The sequence below is a fragment of the Falco peregrinus genome, chromosome 2 (assembly GCF_023634155.1).
Source record: "Falco peregrinus isolate bFalPer1 chromosome 2, bFalPer1.pri, whole genome shotgun sequence".
Classification (NCBI taxonomy): domain Eukaryota; kingdom Metazoa; phylum Chordata; class Aves; order Falconiformes; family Falconidae; genus Falco; species Falco peregrinus.
In genome coordinates, this window is record NC_073722.1 from 58,014,816 (window position 1) to 58,029,313 (window position 14,498).

Consider the following 14,498-nt stretch of genomic DNA (forward strand, 5'->3'; position numbering starts at 1 on the left):
ACCAGTCAAATCCTGCTTGCTTTGCAAACAGTTTATATCACTGGGATAGAATCTGTCAGCGGAATAGGGAGAAACTGCCAAGTACCATAATTCATGTCTTAAAATTATATTTGGGACATTTTACCTTGGAGAAAAAAGGACAAAATTGTTTTCTTTCACTTAAGAGGAGTTCTTCGCTTCCAGAAAATCAGGAGGATAGTGTATACAGAATTACAGTATGTTTCTGCCTCCTAATTCTGACATAAATAGGGAGTAACTGCACTTATTCAGGCTCGCACCAAGGTGAACGGCATAATATCGCCCTTCTGTTTGGTCAGTATTAGACATACAGCCATCTTTTTGTATTGATTTTGTAATACATCCTCATATGCAACACTAACGCTGGCCTGAATCTAAGGGTTTGGATCCTCCTTCTAGGCTTAAAGTATTGCCATGCTAATCTTAATTTACTTCATGTATTTGTCTGGGTTTTAAGCCTCAACTTTTTAATGATCATTTTAATTTTGAGAAAATCCATTGATCAGTGTTAATTACAAAATTGCAAATGAAAACGATGTCATGAAAAGTAATCATTCCAGATTGGATCCTGTAGCATTTAGACATGCAAATGGTCCCTTTTTTTTGTATGCTTTATCTTACCAAAACTACTGACACAAAGGTATGATGCTTGAGTTAGAAAACTGTGAACCTTCTACAGCCAAGTCTATTGGGTATTATCACAATGCATCAAACTACCTAAGTAAAACTACCAATTAATTAAAAACTGTGCCACATATGAACTGTACCACACTATAAAGCACCACTACAGAGATGTGTGAGTGTCCTGTTCATAACAATCCAAGGCATAAGTTGTGTGGCAGGTCAGAGAGGTAGGTGAATGAAATTGTTGCTAAATTAGGTGATTAGTACTTTCATCATTATGTTTGCCTGCCCATTGTATCTCTGCCTGTCAGATCTTGCCTTTGAATTCTGATCTGCAGGCATGAAATGGGCACTTCCTCTCCCAGTAAATCCTTTTGTATTCCAGCAAAACAGAACCTGAATGGGGAGACACAATCAGGGCTCTTTCAAGAATAAAACTGTTCTCCCTGCCATATTACTACTGGCTTAGCAAACAGTTGAGAGGGATTTATTGGCTGGCAGGTGGAGGTGAATAATGATTTAAGCAGAACTTTTTTACATGGGCAATCTCCAAATTGTTTAGCTAACTGGTGCCTAGCAGGAAGGACAAGTAATGTCAGATCCATTCTTTAAAAGGAGTGTTCTTTCACGTTTGCTACTTGGCTCAGCATTTTTTGTTTTGTTTTTACTCTCTCTTTTTGGGGTGATTTTTTTTCTTTTTTTAGACTAAGACCTAGACATCTCCCTTTAGGCAAAGTGTCTGCTTAATACAAATTCAGTGGCATGTATCCATCTCCAGTTATAGTCGCATGCAGTTATGCGATTTGAGAGAAAAAAGGAGGATGTTCTGATGAAATAGCTCTGACTTTGTTCGGCTGAAGGATCCAGGATATTTTACAGAGACCACCAGGTTTTATTGACTGCACTAATTCTCCTTAATTAAACCCCTTGCACAAGACTGGTGTCTCCAACTTTGTGAATGTATCAATCAAAACAAAATGAGGTGTCCTGTGGTGATCAGACATCTCCATCTGAGACTTGGACCCACTAAAATGAGCTGAGCTGTACAAATTGTGCTGTTTGAACCCATTTTGAAGCCTCTGCAGCCTTCTTATCCTGTATCTGATTTTGAGGCTTGAGCTGGCTCTGCTGTATAATTATTTTTGAAGACTCTGGAAGCTTTTAGTCTTTTATCCAGGAACTTTATCTTTTCTGTCATCAGAAGCTGAGCACTTTCTTCAGGGGGGTCTAATTTTCTTCCATGTTGAAACAATCTTTTGGAGATTCTCCTTTCTCCTGAAACGCTGCCCATGTCCTCTGGAAGAGCATGACTGTTTTTCAAAGGTGCTGTTGACGTGCCAGTGTTCAAAGACCACCTCACTGGAATCAGTCTCAGGGTGTGCAGGACAGTTCTTAGGGCTGGGGAAGCCACCCCACTCCTGTCTGGGTGAAGCTGCAGCACTGGGACAGGGGGAATGAGAGCACCCAAGCCCCAGCGCTGTGGCAGTGCCGTGGTTCATCATTTTCTGGTTGTAAATGGTCACCCTGCTCTGTACTTTGACTGGTATAACAATCCAGAAATGGTTGAGGATTTCTGGAGAAACGAAAGTGTTTCAAACCTGAGATGTGACCACGTATTGTGGACTCACTGTAGTGATAAGAACTGCAGTGAATTTCAGCAGGACTGGTGCACACATGCTTTATTTCTGCCCTGACTGCTTGAATGTGAGCACAATGTCTTTTACTGAGGCTCCATAGACTGTTCAAAGCCATTGCTTTCCTCAGTTCTGATGTTCTCTTTCACTAGTTCCCTTATTTTTGAGCTCTCCTTTTATGTGGCTTAAGACAGCCGTAATCAGCTTGATGAACATGCTGAAAGAATTTATGCTGCAGTGAGTTTTGCTTTGTGGCTCAACTCTTGTGTGTCCTGAACTCACTTTTGTGCATCGCTAATAAGTAACTCAGTAACAGCTGCTCTGTGTGACTATCCGTGTATCTGCAGCACCTGTGTGTGTGGTTGAAGCCAGCTATATCTATGCTTTGATATTCTTGAATATTCTGCACTCATTATTTTCCTCATTAGGAGATTAGGGGACATAAATCTATGGTTATATTTGTATTTTTTTGTCACATCTTTATGAGGAAATAAATCCTCCCTGCACAGACTGGTGATAGATTTTTAAATATCCCTCTGTTCTTCATCCTAACATCATTTATCAGGTTGCATGTCATCTCAGAGTCTCTGTCATCACTAGATATTTTACTCTCTGAATGTTAATTTATGATTTGGATGTTATTTGAAGGATAATTTGTCAGATTAGTTTTAACTGTTCCTGTTCATATTGCATTGTGAGCTAGCATTCATATCAGTCTAATTTTCTGTGCCCAAATCCCACTGAAGTTTACCTGAGTACTTCCCTCCCTGAAGTCTCCTTGGCAAATCACTTTGATGACCCTTAGTCACTGTCTAAATAGGTTTAGTCAAGCTGAAACAGCATTAATTTTTTTTGAGAGCTTGAGGAGGGAAAAGTATATCGCAAGTTCTGCAGTAAGTTCTGTCCTGAAGTGATGGAAGAACTTTGTCCAATTATACGAATTGGCATCCGCATCTAGAAAAAAAATACAGACCTGTATCAAAGCCTATTGAATTTGATGGGTATCTTTCCATTTCCATTGCATTTTTGATCCGGTTGTGTCAGCCAGATGGGAATCTTTCAGTCCATTTCCCCAAGTATTTGTATTTTCTCTTTAGGCTTATAAGCCTATACAGTTCCTTAGGGAAATAAGGTCCTATCTGGTGTATTTTTTGTTTGCAGAAAATAATTGAAAAACTTTGATTTCTTTATAGCTCTTCCTTGTGGACTGACCCTGTTGTGTGTCATCTGAAGGTCAACTTTCCCCAAAACAAATCCACCCAGTGACAAGTTTGGAGAAATAAACATATGTCAACACAATGAGATTTCTGTGAATTTTATTTAACCAAGAAAGTGAATTCCAAATGAATCAGAAACCTCCTTCCCAGCTTATTTCTTTAGACATCTGTGGTATTCCTAGAACGGCACTGGATGATAAAACGTTTAACTTTCTTGCTTAAAGCCAGGTGAATGCACTTAAACCAGAGTAAAATCCATCCTGTTTGTAAGTGAACATATGGTCCATCCAGCAGACATGTCACACGTCCTTTCTGTGCAGCCCTAGGCTACTACCTCATTAGCTCTGACCGTGATTAGTGGAGAGCCTGTCAGTCCCATACTAATGCTGTCTCAGGGAAGATTTCTTATTGATAAAGGTGGAGGGCAATGCTGATGCGCTTTCTGGGGAGTGTTGCAAATGGTGCTGTGCTCAGTGTGGCTGATCAGGCAGTCGGGGAGCTACACAAGGAGGCAAATTACCCTGTGCTGTTGGAAGCAACACTTTGCTGCAGTACTAAAAGCAGTGGCTACCTTCTCTATCTGATATGGATGTGATGTTTTCTTTGTTTGTTTCAAGGAAAATGGGAAAAGTGCCATTGGGCAAGCGTGCCTAGCGTGTTTAGTATTCTAATAATACGCTAATTTAATTTTAATGTGAAACCTTCAGCTGTTTTCAATGATACTATTGGCCCCAGCCCAAAATCTCACAAAATTAAATGCAGAGAGAACAATTCAAGCTGCTGCACTTCCATTGCACAGCTTCAAGTATCCCGAAGGTCCTGAGAGCAGCAGGACTAATTCACTGATGCACAGTAAGGCTGGGAGCACCCTGGCAGTCCTGATATGGCCAGGGAAGAGCTGCATGGCTTCAGCTGTGTAATGAAATGTAAACGTGCATTTTGCTCTGGCTGGTGTTTTGGCGTAGAGAGATGGACCTAAATTTCTGCTGCATGCCATACTCTGGTTAATCCATGTTGGTCATGCCTATGTGAAATAAGTCTGAAGGTACAGAAATACTTTAGGGCATTTGGGTATGCTGCTTGTTTGCAAATGCACATAGGGTGAGTGCAACAGGGTTGTCTGTTCGTGATGGCCACTCATCTGGTGGGAACTCCCTCACCAGAGCAGGAAGGTCAGGGGCGCTTTACAACCCTCAAAACCAAGACTGTAAATCAAACAGCTTACTCTTTCCTTAGAGAGAAGAGTGACTCAGAGCCAAGTCCTCAGCTGCAGAAAGGCGGTAAGATCCATGTGCTTGCAGGAAAGTGATCACTGATGCCAACAAGGCTTCCTGGCACAAATGGCATGTGTCCAGCTCGGCTGGTGCCTCCAGCCACAGGGAGCAGCTTTGGTGAGTGCCATGAGCCCCAAAGTAACTGTCTTTGATCCCATATTGCTTTGAGTCAGAGATCTCACACCCACTCAATACTACAGAAAGTAGATGGCAAAGAGTAGCACCTGTCATCTGCTATGGGTACAAAAGAGGATTTAAATGCATGACGGTGAGAGACACTGTTTTGTAATTTTCTTTGTTCCTCTCAGCACATATCACAGTAAACAACATGAGTGCGGGGTTTATTCCTAAAATACTCTTTTCTGTGAAAATTGGTACATAATTGACCATGTCTGGCAGTTGGCCAACAACAAAGCCCACCTAGTTCCAGAGCTGAGGCCAGCTGAGCTCTGGACACAAGGGGTAGAAATAGTGAGCCAGAATACACGGCTGAATGACATAAGGATAAAATTTGCCTGGCTTTGGGCCTCAAGAAAAACATTTTAGGACCCAAGGGCCCAAATAACAAACAGACTTTCAGATACAGGTCTGCATGAGGACTTAAATCTTTAGAGTTAAACTAGAAGACATCCCTGACAACAAAAAAGATCAATGCTTATTCAGTGGATACTGGCAAAACATAAGGAATGGTTCCTCAGCTTGTATTGATTTTACTTCTTTCCCATTGGATATTGTGGCTACAGGTCTATGTGCCTTTACTTTATCACACATGCTCAATGTTCAATGTGCTTGGTTCTTGTCGTTGTCCTAGTCACTGTGTTGCCAGGAATTTCTATGTTTCTTTTGCGTGTTTTGCAGCTTGAGGAGCTTATACACATATGCGGGATTTAAGAGGGCTTTGTTAAAAATTTTAGATGTAGTTTAAACAAATGTCTTGGACACTAAAAAGTCTCAATAGCGTATTTTTTGAGCTCCAGGTGTTTCCTGGGGGAGGTGGTGAAGAGTAGAGCTGATGTAGATATTATGAGAAAAAAAATCAATAAAATCTTCTAATCACAGAATGTTAGAAGTCCAAAACCATCTTCATTTGGAACATCCACAGTATCACTGGAAATTAATAAAAATAAACAATCAAAAATTAAATTACTAAATTCTTATTTTAGTATTATTTGTATACTATTTATAACATATTTATAAATTACTAAAGTACTAAATTAATTAAGCCATTTAAGCCATAATAATACAGTGGGTTTGCCTTATAAAATGGGTGCAGCTTCCTGCAGTAGAAGCTGAATATTTGAAATCTTTGAACTGAGAGAAGGGGCTTTCATTGTTTTCCTGCTGACTTTAGGCCCCCGCACCATGTTCGTGACAAAACTAAAGCTTTAGGGCAAGAATCTCAAAGTGTCCTACCGAAGGGTCAGTATTTCCCCTTCACAGCTCTGGGAAGCGGGGATGTGGAGGAGTTGAGTCACTTGGCCAAGATCTCAGAGGTCAATAGCATTGCTAGGAATAGAAATGAGATCTTCTGGTTCTACTCATTTTTATGGATTTCTATATTGCCGTTTTAGAAGGGGTTTAGCAATGTTTTCACTGCTTTTATAGCAGTGGAACGTGCTGAGAGAGCAGCCAAGACAACTTTATTCCACAGCACCTCTTAGCTGTGGTGCACCTGTGTTTAAGCCAATATAAAATCAAAAATAACAAAACCTAGCTTTTCAGTGCTTGATCTCAGATGCTTTAGTACTTTTTCATCTTTATGAGCCTTGAAGTGTCAGAGCTTGTGCACCCAAAGGGATAACTGAAAAGAGGTGGGCAAATGATGCAGAATGAAGTCCTATCACCTGCAGTAAGAGCTTTCACCAACTGAATTTCACAACTATGTTTTTACATTGAATGAATTATAGCACTGGTGAGTAGGATAACAGGAGCTAATCACAAGATACCGGGCTAAGAAAGCTATCCTGGGGCAAGGAGTTGAAAACAATGGTATATATCAGCCTTAAAGATTAAGGGTTACTAACATAATTTTTTTGTGTTAATCAGAGTTAGGTAGTGGAATCTGCCATGTTTACTTATGTGTGACAAGCTGTAGCTGAGCTGAAGACCCTAGAGCACTGTACAAAAGAATAATTGATATTTTTGCTTCAGAAAAAACCAAGTTGAAACCTGAACCCTTTGGGAATCCAACATGTGTTTTGAAAAGGGGCTGAAGAGGTTACCCCCCACCACTGTCCCCTGCAGGTTGGGATAGGAGAGGAAAACAGGAAGTTTTATTCATCTTACTTCCTCGATTTTCCAAGTTACAGTCTCCAGCTGTTTCCATCAACCTTGTTTTCGGGGGGCGGGGGGGAGAAAGAAAAAAAAAAAAAAAAGAAAAAAAAAGGACCTCTATAGAGTTCTTTAGCTTTCTTTAAAGTGGCTCTTTGTTGAAACCTGCATTGCATTTTTTTTAACAATTTCAGAGTAGTCTTCTTTCTTCTTTTCCCAAAACAAACATCTTTTACTCAGCTCCTCCTCAGCCTGAAAGAAAAGAAACAAAAGCAAAATGAAAAGAGTGGGCTGGGGGCAAAGGGAGAGGAATGGTGTCTACAGCAAGAAATGTGGCCACGCAATGTCAGACTTCGAGTGTTTGTCATAGGTGACAAGTGAAAACCAGCCAGCAGGAAAACAGCAAGGGTGCCTTCCACTTTGCCTAAAATCAACAGTATTTTACAGAATGTTCCCAGATAAAGACTGACAGCAGCACTTAGGTTTTAGGGCATTTGGGGCTGGTATTTATAAGCGGCATTCATCACATACTCTGTACCCCACTTGCAGGGCGAGTTCTCCCAAATATCTCCCTTCCCAGAAGTGTGTTAACCCACATGGACCGTAACATGTAGAAACTGGCTGCTTTCCTTCCTTGCCTCCTTTTGTATAGGAGCAGGGCCATAAACCCCTGCAAATGCTGGGGATCAATTAGCTGTCTCTGATGAGGCAGTTCAAATAGCTGTCACTGCCGTTCCTTCTTCTCTTTCTTTGCAGCTCGGGTGAGTGAGATTATTGGGTGTTTTTCATGGGTTGTCTGGAAGCAACTGTCTGAAATAGGGAGGGAAACTCTGTACAGGAGCATTTTGGTTTTGCAAGTCCAGCTCATGTTTCAGGACTGTGAGGTTGGAGGTAAAGCAGCAAATGATATTTATAGGCAACTAATAGTCCAGTGTTAAGGCCAAATGATGAATACCCCTGGGTGAGAATTTTAATACAGTCTTTAGTGCTTTATCTTGTGCTTTGGTTTGTGGTTTTTTTTAATGCCTCCTGTTAGCATAACTATCATCAGTAAAGGGTGTTCAAACAATTGGAGGTATAATGCAAGGTTTTATACAACCAACTTTTATTCAAATTGGAGATAGACCTGTTCTTGTCTCCTGAAACATTTCCTGTTTTTCAGTCAGTTATAATTTTGTGAAACATTTACCATTCCAATGTTAAGGGTCTGCTTTGGACTGATTTCTCCTGGAAATTTTTGGTAAAGTTGCTAGTTGTTGCTGTGAATGAAGTGATGGGAAAAAAATTCTTTTGTTGACTAAAGATTTTCTGAAGGAAAAGTGAGGAGTTTCAAATCAAAATCCACAACTGGAACTTGAGGGGAGGAACTATGACTGGCTGAGTAGCTGTAGATCTGCCAAGGGTACTAAATCTATACAAGGAGCAATGGGACTGCTTTAGGGAAAACATGAGGATAAGGACCCAACATAGCTGAGAGATTAAGAGGTTGGTGGAGAAATAAGCCAGGCAGTCAAGGTGCATGTCCCAGCTCCCTGGAAGTGATCTCTAATGCCTATCATCATTTTTTGTCATGCCATTAGCCAAGCAGCAGAGACCTGTGCAGTGCATTTAAAGGCCCTGTCTGCCTCCTTGGTAGCCCCTGTGAATGGCAGCACAAAGGAATTTGCTCCTTCTTGAAAAAACAAGCAAAATACTTGCCAACTGAATAAAATATTAAAGCTGAAAACTTTGGTACTTCTTGTGTTTATGCAGGTTGTCTTCCATGACAAGGCTCATTCTGTAAGCAGTATAGAAAGTTCTGGGAACTGATCATGATTATACAGTTAAAGACACTATAAGGCCCCTTCCCACTTCATTGGTCCCAGAAATGGGAAGCAGTGTAGAGAGCAAAACAGAATTTGGTAGGAGAGAATATGCCAAGGGAGTGATGTTCTAGCCTGGAGAACTGGATACCATCTCTTTTTCTGTCATGCAGCTCCCATGTGTTGATAGCTGAGTCACTCGAGCCAATCTTTTCAGAAGCTGTCAATAATTTTATATTGCTTTTATTCTTGGTGCAGGACTTGTAGGCGTGCTTAACTTTCACAGCCGCAGCTGAAGTCAGTGGGAACTGTGCTCTGAACATAAAACAGTATTCCAAAAATCCGATTCGGGGAATTTAAAATGGTGTCCAAGATAGTTATGTCTGGTCTTACTCTTCCCGGGACCCACCAGCTTTCAGCGTGAAGGGATGCTGCCAAGCCCCCTCGCTTTGAAGTGAAAATGTGAGGAAGTTCACTGTGAAGCTCTCTGTTACGAGGGAGCTGTGCTCAAAGAAAACCCCATATGAAAATGATGGGTACCGTCTTCAAACCAGGTTTTGAACAGCATGTAGAAAATAAGACAAGCATAAGTTACGCTGAACTGCAAGAAGAAAACAAAAGGCAGAATAGCTCGCTTATCTTGTTAGCACACCACCCTTTCTGTGCAGTGGGGGTACACTAAAGGCATGTATGTATGTGTCTTGCCATCTACAAATTCCACCAAATTCTCATCTCACTAGCTGTATTCCGTGGATGTTTAGTAGTGTGTAAGGTGTATAAAGAGGGAAATAGACACTTCCCCCTGTTTAGTCAGCTTCCTAAATAGGAAGAGAGCAGCTTTTCCACTTCCACTGCAAAAAAAATCAGTCTTTCAGTATTACAGCAAGTGGGCTCAGCCCTTTTCCCAGTCTAACAGTGCCAGCATTTCCTTAGGACCCACTCTGACAAAAACAAGACAAGCACAAGATGAGAAAAAAGCCACTCAAAAAAAGCATCCACCAGTGCTCTGCTCTGCGTTGGGGCTTCCTGCCCCATTACCTGACTGTTTCACTAGCGTTGCTGAAACCTTCGTGAACTGCAGCTCTGCCAGTGTTGCAGCAATAGGCACGTCAGAAACATAACTGACTGACTGCTGAGCTGTGTGTGCTTTTTTAGGGGTAAAAAGAGCAATAGTTTCTCTTTCCTGGATGACTGGGTATAAACTTATGTGAGCTGGGTAAATATCCAAACAAAAACCCTGGGTCATAAGGATTTTTCCAGCTACGAAGAGAAATTGGTGTTTTCTGAAATGAGGTTTCTCTGATGCAATTCCATTTAATTGCAAATAAAGTACAAAGCCCTCTTTTTCCTCACACAGCAAGAATTGCAGAGGAGGCATGGCCTCTGTTTACAGCTCAAGTCTATTTTCCATTAAACACTTAGCATAAAAGCTCTTTTTCCCTTTTCTCTTAGCTTTTCTCAGAGGCACATTCCTGGCCCTTGTTATGTCTGTGTTGTTGGCTTTTTCCCTGCCACCATCTGTCTCTTCCTTTGATCTTTTTGTTTCTCTCTCATAGACACCCAACTGATCACAAAACAATGGCCAGTAAAACCCTTCCACCCATGTGTCTTGCAGGTGCCCTTGCTTTGGACAGTGACATGTGCCGTGGTTGGAAGGAAAGCTATGGTGGTTTCAGCTCTCTGGTCCCATGATAAACTTAACTGTTTCTTACAGCTGAGGGTTATAAAGGCAATGTTCACCCTGATTTAGAGAGATTTCCCCTCAAGTGCTAATGAAACTGTTGATGAGAAATTGGACTGTTTCTTAGCATTGAGAAACACAGAAAGCAGAGCACTGGAGGCTGTACCAGAGAACAAAGGTCCTTTCATCTTCTGGTTACAGTCTCTGTGCTTCATCTAGTTATAAACTTGATGTTCTTCCTCAAAGCTGTTGTGACTTAGAAGTTCGAAGAAATATACTTCATGCGTTTAAGCATTACCATACTCCTTTTCCGTTCATTGCAAAGTTGTATTTAATTGCCTAAGTATGAGTTGTCTGAGAAAATAATATCTAGGTGTAATATATTGTTTCTTATCAGCTCTGCTTCTCATACGTGGCTCCTATGAGTTTATGCAGTGAATTATGGAATCACAGAAGTTCAACTAGCTTGGAGGCATCACCGAGGTTAAGTAGATTGACGCCCTGAATGAAATAAAGACACTTTATAAAGAAAAAAGAGGCAGGCCACTGTCATAGGAGATTCTCCCCTAAGTGAACAGAAGGCCCAGCACGCAGACCCGACCCTGCTGCCTCCCTGGGGCCCGGGTTACAGCTGTGAAGGGGAACCCCGGTACAGCCCTCAGATTACTGTCCGTGATCGGTTTTTCAGGTGGGCAGCGATGAAGTTGCAACAAGAAGTCTGAGGGCAATCAAGAGAAACTGCAGAGCAACTGGTTAATGGATCAGGAGCACAAGCAGCGTTCCCCTCTGTCCTTCCAGTTGCAGGGAATGATGAGGGAAGAAACAGAAAGAGCCAGCTCCGAGCCTGGTGTCACCAGCAGAATTTTGGGGGTTTTGATCATGGGTGGGTTTACATGACACCAGGCCTGCTGGCAACAGACGGGGTACACCTGTCTCAGAGAGGGCAAAGGATCTTTGCACAGGCATTAGCAGGGCTCGTTGAAAGGGCTTTAAACTACATTTGAAGGGGGAAGAGGATAAAACCAGGCTTGCTAGAGATAAGCCTGGGGGCAGCACACCGATGATTGAGGGATGGTGTCCTAGCGAGGCCCTTTGGTCTGCCATTTCAGTGGAGGCAGGGGATAGAGATCCATGAGTCAGCAAAGACACAAGGGTTATTGATGTGTTAGAAACCATGGAAGGGCCTGACAATGGTCACGTAGGAATTAGGGCTTCTCCCTCCAAAAAGTGGCAGGATCAATAACCCAGCTGAAGCGCACCTACACCAATGCATGCAGCATGGGCGACAAACTGGAGGGGCTGGAACCCATTGTGCAGCAGGAAACCTATGATATAGTTGCCATCATGGAAACATGGTGGGATGACTCACACAACTGGAGTGCTGCAATGGATGGCCATAAAGTCTTCACAAGGGACAGGCAAGGAACGAGAGGCAGTGGGGTAGCCCTGTATGTCAGGGAGTGGTTTGATGTCTAGAGCTTGATGATGGTGACAGTAGGGTTGAGTGTTTATGGGTAAGAATCAGGGGGGAAGGCCAACAAGGCAGATACCATGGTGGGAGTCTGTTGTAGACCACCCAACCAGGATGAAGCGGGAGATGAAGTATTCTGTAAGCATCTGGGAGAAGTCTCACAGTCACTAGTCCTTGTTCTTGTGAGGGACTTCAACTTACCAGATGTCTGCTGGAAATACAGTACACCAGAGAGGAAACAGTCTAGGAGGTTCCTGGAGTGTGTGGAAGATAACTTTCTGACACAGCTGGCAAGGTACCCCCAACTAGGGAAGGCGTCCCACTGGACCTGCTGTTTGTGAACAGAGAAGAACTTGTGGGTGATGTGATGGTTGGAGGCCATCTTGGGTATAGTGATCACAAAATGATGGAGTTTTTGATTCTCGGAGAAGTAAGAAGGGGGATCAGCAGAGCTGCTACCTTGGGTTTCCAGAGAGCAAACTTTGGCCTGTTTAGGAGCCTTGTTGACAAAGTCCCTTGGGAGGCAGTCCTGAAGGGCCAGGGGGTCCAGGAAAGCTGGACATTCTTCAAGAAAGCAGGCTGTCCCCATGTGCTGAAAGATGGGATGTCGGAGAGCAACACTGGCCTGGCTGAACAGCGAGCTTTGGCTGGAACTCAGGAAAAATGAAGAAGAGTTTGTGACCTTTGGAAGAAGGGGCAGGCAACTCAGGATGTTGTGAGGTTATGCAGGGAGAAAATTAAAAAGGTCAAAGCCCAGCTAGAACTTTATCTGGCTACTTCCGTAAAAGACAATAAAAAATGTTTCTATAAATACATTAGCAACAAAAGGAGGGCTAAAAAGAACCTCTATCCTTTATTGGATGCAGGGGGGAAACATAATGACAAAGGATGAAGGAAGGGCTGAGGTACTTAGTGATTTATTTATCTCAGCCTTGAATAGCTGTTCTCCAGGTACCCAGCCCCCTGAGCTGAACGACAGGGAGCAGAATGAAGCCCCCATAATCCAAGGGAAAATGGTCATTGACCTGCTAGTTCACTTTTACATACCCATACAAGTCTATGGGGCTGGATGGGATCCACCCAAAGGTACTGAGAGAGCTGGTGGAAGTGCTCACCGAGGCACTTCCAATCATTTGTCAGCAGTCCTGGCTAACTGGGGAGGTCCCCATTGACTGAAAGTTAGCAAATGTGATTCCCATCTATAGGAAGGGCCAGAAGGAGGATCTGGGGAACGTGCCAGGGTGGGTTATGGAGCAGATCATCTGGAGTGCCATCACACAGCATGTATAAGACAACCAGATGATCAGGCCCAGCCAGCATGGGTTTATGAAAAACAGGTACTGCCTGACTAACTTGTTCTCCTCCTATGAAAACGTGACCTGCTTAGTGGATGAGGGAAAGGCTGTGGATGTTGTCTACCTGGACTTTAGTAAAGCCTTTGACACCATTTCCCACAGCATTCCCCTAGAGAAAGCAGTTGCTCATGGCTTGCGTGGGTGTGTGCTTTGGTGGGTAAAAACTGGCTGGGTGGCTGAGCCCACGCACCAGCCCCCTGCAACACCACAGGCTTGGGGAAGAGTGGCTGGAAAGCTGCTCAGCAAAAAGGACCTGGCAGCGTTGGTTGGCAGAGAGCTGAGTATGAGCCAGCTGTGTACCTGGGTGGCCAAGAAGGCCAAGAACACCCCAGCTTGTACCAGAAATGGTGTGGCCAGCAGGACAAGGGCAGTGATCGTCCCCCTGTGCTCAGCACTGGTGAGGACCCACACTGAATGCTGTGTTCAGTTTTGGGCCCTTTATGACAAGAAGGACATAGAGGTGCTGGAGCGTGTCCAGAGAAGGGCAACAAAGCTGGTGAACGGTCTGGAGCACAAGTCCTATGAGGAGCGGCTGATGGAACTGGGGTTGTTTAGCCTGAAGAAAAAGAGGTTGAGGGGAAACTTGTGGCTCTCTACAGCTACCTGAAAGGAGGTTGTAGCTAGGTGGGTGTTAGTCTCTTCTTCCAAGTAAGAAGCAATAGGACAAAAGGAGACGGCTTCAAGTTGTGCCAGGGGAGGTTTATATTGGATATTAGGAAAAATTTCTTCACTGAAAGGGTTGTTAAGCATTGGAACAGGCTGCCCAGGGAGGTGGTTGAGTCACCATCCCTGGAGGTATTTAAAAGACATGTAGGTGTGGTGCTTAGGGACATGGTTTAGTGGTGGACTTGGCAGTGTTAGGTTTATGGTTGGACTCAATGACCTTAAATGTCCTTTCCAACCTAAATGATTCTATGATTCTAAAAAAAACCTCCAAGGTCGAGCCTGAACCCCCCACGGTGTAGCATGTCCCTCTACTTACAGGATCTGCCACTATGAAGAGTTTGACTGTCATCTTTATAACTCCCCTTCAAGTAGTAGTGTGCTATTGTTAGATTCCCTTTTAGGTTTTTAGTTTCTCAGGCTAAACAAGCCAGCTTCTCTGACCTGTCCTAGTACAACCTGCAATCTTGGCCCCTGACCATCTTGGT

At 43.2% G+C, this 14,498-nt stretch overlaps 1 long non-coding RNA gene across 2 annotated transcripts in view; it reads left to right on the plus strand.

Moving 5' to 3' along the window:
- Window positions 1–14,498, plus strand: part of LOC114010691 (uncharacterized) — a 49,656-nt gene that overhangs the window by 18,563 nt on the left and 16,595 nt on the right. For both annotated transcript variants that reach the window (XR_003552276.2, XR_008746082.1), the window contains one exon: window positions 4,730–4,884. This is a non-coding gene — a long non-coding RNA (uncharacterized LOC114010691). The remainder of the gene's footprint in view (window positions 1–4,729; window positions 4,885–14,498) is intronic.